The 6,818-nt window shown below is 48.2% G+C and overlaps 1 protein-coding gene across 1 annotated transcript in view; it reads left to right on the top strand.

The window, feature by feature from the left end:
• The window catches only part of LOC144949946 (translocation protein SEC63 homolog), a 220,308-nt gene that overhangs the window by 160,629 nt on the left and 52,861 nt on the right, over positions 1–6,818 (top strand). The gene's annotated exons all lie outside the window — the stretch shown is intronic.

Genomic DNA, 6,818 nt, shown 5'->3' with positions numbered 1-6,818 from the left:
CCCACTCTCCCTCCCTCCCAACCCTTACACCCCCCCCCACTCTCCCTCCCTCCCTCACTCCGCCCCCCCCCCACTCTCCCTCCTCCCACCCCTTACACCCCCCCCCCCCCACTCTCCACCCTTACACCCCCCCCCACTCTCCCTCCCTCCCACCCTTACACCCCCCCACTCTCCCTCCCTCCCACCCTTACTCCCCCACTCTCCTCCCTCCCACCCTCACTCCGCCCCTCTCCCACTCCTCCCTCCCTCCCACCCTCACTCCGCCCCTCCCACTCTCCCGTGTATAAAGGCAACGTTCATCCCAGGCCAAGTTCACTCGGATCAACCTGGTAAGGTCACCTTTGCTTCATTCGCAAGCTGTGGATGTGGTGGATGTGGCTGTGGTTGTTGTAGCTGTGGGTCCACCACGGTGGCTGGAATATGTTAACAAACTTCGCCTTTAATAAAAGAGGTTGTGGTTCAATTCCAACCCTGACGCCTGCTGTGTATTTGGAGTTTGGGTCTCTGTGTGATGAGTCTATGGGTCTGTGTGATGAGTCTATGGGTCTCTGTGTGATGAGTCTATGGGTCTGTGTGATGAGTCTATGGGTCTCTGTGTGATGAGTCTATGGGTCTCTGTGTGATGAGTCTGTGGGTTTCTGTGTGATGAGTCTGTGGGTCTCTGTGTGGTGAGTCTATGGGTCTCTGTGTGATGAGTCTATGGGTCTGTGTGATGAGTCTATGGGTCTCTGTGTGGTGAGTCTATGGGTCTCTGTGTGATGAGTCTATGGGTCTGTGTGATGAGTCTACGGGTCTCTGTGTGATGAGTCTATGGGTCTCTGTGTGATGAGTCTATGGGTCTGTGTGATGAGTCTACGGGTCTCTGTGTGATGAGTCTATGGGTCTGTGTGGTGAGTCTATGGGTCTCTGTGTGGTGAGTTTATGGGTCTCTGTGTGATGAGTATATGGGTCTCTGTGTGATGAGTCTATGGGTCTGTGTGATGAGTCTATGGGTCTCTGTGTGATGAGTCTACGGGTCTCTGTGTGATGAGTCTATGGGTGTGTGTGGTGAGTCTATGGGTCTCTGTGTGCTGATTCTATGGGTCTCTGTGTGATGAGTCTATGGGTCTCTGTGTGATGAGTCTATGGGTCTGTGTGATGAGTCTACGGGTCACTGTGTGATGAGTCTATGGGTCTGTGTGGTGAGTCTATGGGTCTCTGTGTGATGAGTCTATGGGTCTGTGTGGTGAGTCTATGGGTCTCTGTGTGGTGAGTCTATGGGTCTCTGTGTGATGAGTCTATGGGTCTCTGTGTGATGAGTCTATGGGTCTGTGTGATGAGTCTATGGGTCTCTGTGTGATGAGTCTACGGGTCTCTGTGTGATGAGTCTATGGGTCTGTGTGGTGAGTCTATGGGTCTCTGTGTGGTGAGTCTATGGGTCTCTGTGTGATGAGTCTATGGGTCTCTGTGTGATGAGTATATGGGTCTGTGTGGTGAGTCTATGGGTCTCTGTGTGGTGAGTCTATGGGTCTCTGTGTGATGAGTCTATGGGTCTCTGTGTGATGAGTCTATGGGTCTGTGTGATGAGTCTATGGGTCTCTGTGTGATGAGTCTATGGGTCTCTGTGTGATGTGTCTATGGTTCTCTGTGTGATCAGTCTATGGGTCTCTGTGTGATGAGTCTGTGGGTATCTGTGTGATGAGTCTATGGGTTTCTGTGTGATGAGTTTATGGGTCTCTGTGTGATGAGTCTGTGGGTCTCTGTGTGGTGAGTTTATGGGTCTCTGTGTGGTGAGTCTATGGGTCTCTGTGTGGTGAGTCTGTGGGTCTGTGTGGTGAGTCTGTGGGTCTCTGTGTGGTGAGTCTGTGGGTCTCCGTGTGGTGAGTCTGTGGGTTTCTGTGTGGTGAGTCTATGGGTCTCTGTGTGGTGAGTCTATGGGTCTCTGTGTGATGAGTCTATGGGTCTCTGTGTGATGAGTCTATGGGTCTGTGTGATGAGTCTACGGGTCTCTGTGTGATGAGTCTATGGGTCTGTGTGGTGAGTCTATGGGTCTCTGTGTGATGAGTCTATGGGTCTGTGTGATGAGTCTATGGGTCTCTGTGTGATGAGTCTATGGGTCTCTGTGTGATGAGTCTGTGGGTCTCTGTGTGATGAGTCTGTGGGTCTCTGTGTGGTGAGTTTATGGGTCTCTGTGTGATGAGTCTATGGGTCTGTGTGATGAGTCTATGGGTCTCTGTGTGATGAGTCTATGGGTCTGTGTGATGAGTCTATGGGTCTCTGTGTGATGAGTCTATGGGTCTCTGTGTGATCAGTCTATGGGTCTCTGTGTGATGAGTCTGTGGGTCTCTGTGTGGTGAGTTTATGGGTCTCTGTATGGTGAGTCTATGGGTCTCTGTGTGGTGAGTCTGTGGGTCTGTGTGGTGAGTCTGTGGGTCTCTGTGTGGTGAGTCTATGGGTCTCTGTGTGGTGAGTCTGTGGGTCTCTGTGTGGTGAGTCTACGGGTCTCGGTGTGATGAGTCTGTGGGTCTCTACGGGTCTACGGATCTCTGTGTGATGATTCTGTGGGTCTCTGTGTGATGTGTCTATGGGTCTCTGTGATGAGTCTATGGGTCTCTGTGATGAGTCTATGGGTCTCTGTGATGAGTCTATGGGTCTCTGTGTGATGAGTCTACGGGTCTCTGTGTGGTGAGTCTGTGGGTCTCTGTGTGATGAGTCTGTGGGTCTCTGTGTGATGAGTCTATGGATCTCTGTGTGATGAGTCTATGGGTCTCTGTGTGATGAGTCTATGGGTCTCTGTGTGATGAGTCTATAGGTCTCTGTGTGATGAGTCTGTGGGTCTCTGTGTGGTGGGTCTACGGGTCTCTGTGTGGTGAGTCTACGGGTCTCTGTGTGATGAGTCTGTGGGTCTCTGTGTGATGAGTCTGTGGGTCTCTGTGTGATGAGTCTACGTGTCTCTGTGTGATGAGTCTACGGGTCTCTGTGTGATGAGTCTATGGGTCTCTGTGTGGTGAGTCTACGGGTCTCTGTGTGATGAGTCTACGGGTCTTTGTGTGATGAGTCTATGGGTCTCTGTGTGGTGAGTCTACGGGTCTCTGTGTGATGAGTCTGTGGGTCTCTGTGTGATGAGTCTACGTGTCTCTGTGTGATGAGTCTACGGGTCTCTGTGTGATGAGTCTGTGGGTCTCTGTGTGATGAGTCTATGGGTCTCTGTGTGGTGAGTCTACGGGTCTCTGTGTGATGAGTCTGTGGGTCTCTGTGTGATGAGTCTATAGGTCTCTGTGTGAAAAGTCTATGGGTCTCTGTGTGATGAGTCTATGGGTCTCTGTGTGATGAGTCTACGGGTCTCTGTGTGATGAGTCTATGGGTCTCTGTGTGATGAGTCTATGGGTCTCTGTGTGATGAGTCTATGGGTCTCTGTGTGATGAGTCTATAGGTCTCTGTGTGGTGAGTCTGTGGGTCTCTGTGTGATGAGTCTGTGGGTATCTGTGTGATGAGTCTATGGGTCTCTGTGTGATGAGTCTGTGGGTCTCTGTGTGATGAGTCTGTGGGTATCTGTGTGACGAGTCTATGGGTCTCTGTGTGATGAGTCTATGGGTCTCTGTGTGATGAGTCTATGGGTCTCTGTGTGATGAGTCTATGGGTCTCTGTGTGATGAGTCTATAGGTCTCTGTGTGGTGAGTCTGTGGGTCTCTGTGTGATGAGTCTGTGGGTCTCTGTGTGATGAGTCTGTGGGTATCTGTGTGATGAGTCTATGGGTCTCTGTGTGATGAGTCTGTGGGTCTCTGTGTGATGAGTCTGTGGGTATCTGTGTGATGAGTCTATGGGTCTCTGTGTGATGAGTCTACGGGTCTCTGTGTGATGAGTCTACGGGTCTCTGTGTGATGAGTCTATGGGTCTCTGTGTGAGTGATAGGGTAACGCGAAATGACACACTAACGCGGTGTGCAGTGTGTCCATCTTACCGCGTGTGTGTAGGAGTACATCACATCTCGACAAACTTTATCGTTGCATTGTTTATGGGGAAATAATTTTCACTTAACACGGAATTTTTCAGGAACACATCTACTACTAGCGCGTTAAACGAGACCCCACTGTCTATGCAGCACTTTCACGTCATTCTATATCATACCATTAAATAAGTAACATTTAAAAACACTATTTTTTTAAAAACACGCTTTTATGAAATGTACTAGTAATGGCAGAACTCCACGACTCCAGGAAGTGGCCCCGAAGCTTGCCACGACGTAAGGGGCCGTGGTGATTTACAGGCAACGTCAGTTGAACGTAGAAAATTAGACCCAAGCCGAAACATAACATAAAAAATGATGTTAAAAAAAAAATATTGTATTTTTTATGATAGAACATAGTATTGTCATCAGTATGACATAAGTATACCGAGTTTGCAGTCGATACCACATTGGGAAGTTGGTTAAAATTGAGTTACAAATTTTGAGGATACAACAACAATAGACAGATTTCGATTTAAAGCTTTCGTGACTGCAGGGATTCATCTTCTTGGTTCTTTCGGTAAAGTCACGTAGAAGGGAAATAATAAAAATAAAGCAATTAAATAATTCTCACGACGTTTCGGCCACAACGCAAGCAGCCGTCCTCAGGTGAAGAACAGGTCTGTCGGAAAGACAGCGTCTGAATGATATACAGTTCGTGCACAGATCACACGTGTGAAACAAACAGCAGAGCTTACCTTCGAATCTTCGAATCTTCAAACCTCTTCATTCAGACGCTGTCTTTCCGACAGACCTGTTCTTCACCTGAGGACGGCTGCTTGCGTTGTGGCCGAAACGTCGTGAGAATTATATTATTATGTTTTATTTTTATTATTTTATTATTTCCCTTCTACGTGACTTTACCGAAAGAATCAAGAAGATGATAGATAACACTGGTCAACAAAAAAAAACATTTCTTTCTGGCCCGGACTTTTGCAGCTGTTCTAGACTAATTTCAGGGTGCTGATTCCAAATCTGATCTCAGATTTGCTCTATCACATCTCATTTTTATGCTATCGGCATACCCCATTTTCATTGATTTTACCCGAAATTAGCTCTGTCACTTATGATTGCAAGTTGTTGCGAGTCAGTGACTGCTTTAGTGTTAAAATACGGTGCTGTATTTTTAGGATAGTGTGTTTATAATACATCATTTTATGTAGATATCCACATTTATTTAACATTTTTCTTCTGCAGTTTTGATTGAAAATGCAATATTTGAGATCTCAAAAACCTGATGTGATAGACAAAAACTGATGCCAGATTTGGAATCAGCACCCCAAAATTACCTTACCGTTGGAATTACCTTATGCCAGAAAAAGTGTGTTGACCAGTGATAATCGGAGGTGCGGGGGAAATACAACAAAGTCAACACAAGAAGATCTTCTGAAGAAATTAGTTCTCAATGTTGATGCTACAGTCACGTAGAAGGGAAGTAATAAAATAATAAAAATTAAACATAATAAAATAATTCTCACGAGGTTTCGGCCACAACGCAAGCAGCCGTCCTCAGGTGAGGACCAGGTCTGTCGGGGAGACAGCGCTGAGAATTATTTTATTATTTTATTTTTATTATTTCATTATTTCCCTTCTACATGACTTTACCGAAAGAACCAAGAAGATGAATCCCTGCAGTCACGAAAGTTTCAAATAGAAATTTAATGTTGATGCTTTTAAATGCATTGCTCCAGTGGCATCCCGAATATCGGATAGAAGAGCGTTCCAGACGGCCGCAGAAGCGCATCTCAAGGCTCGCGATGCGCTGATCGTCTGTGCTCGATGGTTAGCCAAAAGCCGCTGCTGCTTATGCAGAGCTCGCAAACGGGTTTTGATTCCTTACCCGTATCCGTACCCGGCCGCACCAGGGTCGCAAACGGGTACCCGTACCCGGCCGTACCCGTACCCTACCCTCACCCGGCCGGGTACGGGTAGGGTACGGGTATCGGGTACCTGATTGCGACCTCTGGGATGAAGCCATGTTGCAGGAGCGGGTGGGTTGATTCTAGGAACTTGAATTGTGAGAAGAGACAAGACGTTGGGAAATGAGTGACACACGGCGACTCACCAGTGACTCACGGCCTACCCGTACCTGGCCGCACCAGGGTCACAAACGGGTACCCGTACCCAGCCGGGTACGGGTAGCTGGGTATTGGGTAGGGTACGGGTATTGGGTAAGGTACGGGTATCGGGTAGGGTACGGGTATCAGGTAGGGTACGGGTATCGGGTAGGGTACAGGTATCGGGTAGGGTACGGGTATCGGGTAGGGTACGGGTATCGGGTAGGGTACGGGTATCGGGTAGGGTACGGGTATCGGGTAGGGTACGGGTATCGGGTAGGGTTCGGGTATCGGGTAGGGTACGGGTATCGGGTAGGGAACGGGTATCGGGTAGGGTACGGGTATCGGGTAGGGTACGGGTATCGGGTAGGGAACGGGTATCGGGTAGGGTACGGGTATCGGGTACCCGGTTGCGACCTCTGCTGCGAGGATGACCGGGTGTCGCACGATGCTTTATGCTTATTGACGAGATGAGTACAACTTGCCTCCTCAAGTTCAAGTTCATTGATTAGGTATAGAGCCCTGTGAGCCATTCGGCTCTTGAATCGGGTGCAACCGCAACAAACAAAAAAACAAAAACATGAACAAAAAAACATCTTAAAGTGACTATATGGGACTGAGTGCAAACAGAAAATCCAAGAAAAGACAGCAAAATATTGCAGAAAAAAGCAACGTTACACCAGCGCTGTGTGCAAAAATCCCAGTGGGATGCAAGTCAAACAACAACAACAACCACAAGACAACTTAGACTATGAGACATCTCCTTTACCAGTGGC

The sequence above is a fragment of the Lampetra fluviatilis genome, chromosome 55, assembly GCF_964198595.1.
Source record: "Lampetra fluviatilis chromosome 55, kcLamFluv1.1, whole genome shotgun sequence".
Taxonomy (NCBI): domain Eukaryota; kingdom Metazoa; phylum Chordata; class Hyperoartia; order Petromyzontiformes; family Petromyzontidae; genus Lampetra; species Lampetra fluviatilis.
This window is presented reverse-complemented; position numbering and strand designations above follow the sequence as displayed.